Consider the following 1666-nt stretch of genomic DNA (forward strand, 5'->3'; position numbering starts at 1 on the left):
GGGTGTGCGAACCGGCCGAGGAGAGAGCGGGCGGGGGACGGCGACGGGGGTGGGGAAAGTAGTCTGCGAGCGGCGCCGGGGAGTCTGATGGGGCAGGGCGGGGCGCCCCCAACCGTCGATGGGCGGAGGCGGGGAAAGTCTTCAGGCGGGGCGCCCCCAACCGTCGATGGGCGGGCTCTGAGGGGGCGGCGTCGGATTGCGAGTGTGTGGAGCCGGCGTGTGTGTCACCGTGCCCCTCTCTCTCTGTCTCTCTCTCCCTCCCTTCCCCCCCTCGCCCCCCCGTCCCTCCCTCCCTCCCTCGCTTCCCTTGCGCGCTGGCCCCACTGAAATTCCGTTCGGCCGGGTAGGGCTGCGCGGCACCCCGGGCGGAGGGGGCTGCTGACGCTGCTTCGACGGCAGGCTGACGCAGGCTGCCTGTCAGCTTGGTCTGGGATCGCTCTGGGTACCAGAGGGAAAGAAATAAAGTTCGCCAAGAAAATTCCTTTTCCGGATCAGTTTCTTGCGCCGAGGGAACAGAAGAGTCGTTCTCTTCGAGAAGGGAGGAAAGGGGAAGCGCGGGAAATGAAACCCGAACCCCAAACCAGACCAAGGGGAACCAAGCCACAAAAAACAAAGGGATAACCCCGTAACTCCTAAAACAAACCCAGAAAACTCGAACCAAAAGTCCCGCAACGCACATTCCCCCACCCCCCACAAAAACCCACACCGAGCCCCCCCCCTCGCGCCCGCCCCCCCCACCCCCACCAGGCAAAAAAAGGTAAAGCCGGCCATTGAGAAACGCTCTACTACCCGGGTATGGGGAAATACCTCTTGCCATGGCCCCGGAATAGACTTTTCCTCCGGGCGCCGGGGTAGACCCGTTGTCCGGCCCCCCGGGCTACACCTGGTATCCCGGAGCCGGGGTAAACCTTGTACCCGGCGGCCGGGGTAGACCTGGTATCCAGGAGCCGGGGTAGACCTTGTACCCGGCGGCCGGGGTAGACCTGGTATCCCGGAGACGGGGTAGACCTTGTACCCGGCGGCCGGGGTAGACCTGGTATCCAGGAGCCGGGGTAGACCTTGTACCCGGCGGCCGGGGTAGACCTGGTATCCAGGAGCCGGGGTAGACCTTGTACCCGGCGGCCGGGGTAGACCTGGTATCCAGGAGCCGGGGTAGACCTTGTACCCGGCGGCCGGGGTAGACCTGGTATCCAGGAGACGGGGTATACCTTGTACCCGGCGGCCGGGGTAGACCTGGTATCCAGGAGCCGGGGTAGACCTTGTACCCGGCGGCCGGGGTAGACCTGGTATCCAGGAGACGTGGTATACCTTGTACCCGGCGGCCGGGGTAGACCTGGTATCCCGGAGCCGGGGTAGACCTTGTACCCGGCGGCCGGGGTAGACCTGGTATCCAGGAGCCGGGGTAGACCTTGTACCCGGCGGCCGGGGTAGACCTGGTATCCAGGAGACGTGGTATACCTTGTACCCGGCGGCCGGGGTAGACCTGGTATCCCGGAGCCGGGCTAGACCTTGTACCCGGCGGCCGGGGTAGACCTGGTATCCAGGAGCCGGGGTAGACCTTGTACCCGGCGGCCGGGGTAGACCTGGTATCCAGGAGCCGGGGTAGACCTTGTACCCGGCGGCCGGGGTAGACCTGGTATCCAGGAGCCGGGGTAGACCTTGTACC

This window comes from Lonchura striata, chromosome 37 (assembly GCF_046129695.1).
Source record: "Lonchura striata isolate bLonStr1 chromosome 37, bLonStr1.mat, whole genome shotgun sequence".
Classification (NCBI taxonomy): domain Eukaryota; kingdom Metazoa; phylum Chordata; class Aves; order Passeriformes; family Estrildidae; genus Lonchura; species Lonchura striata.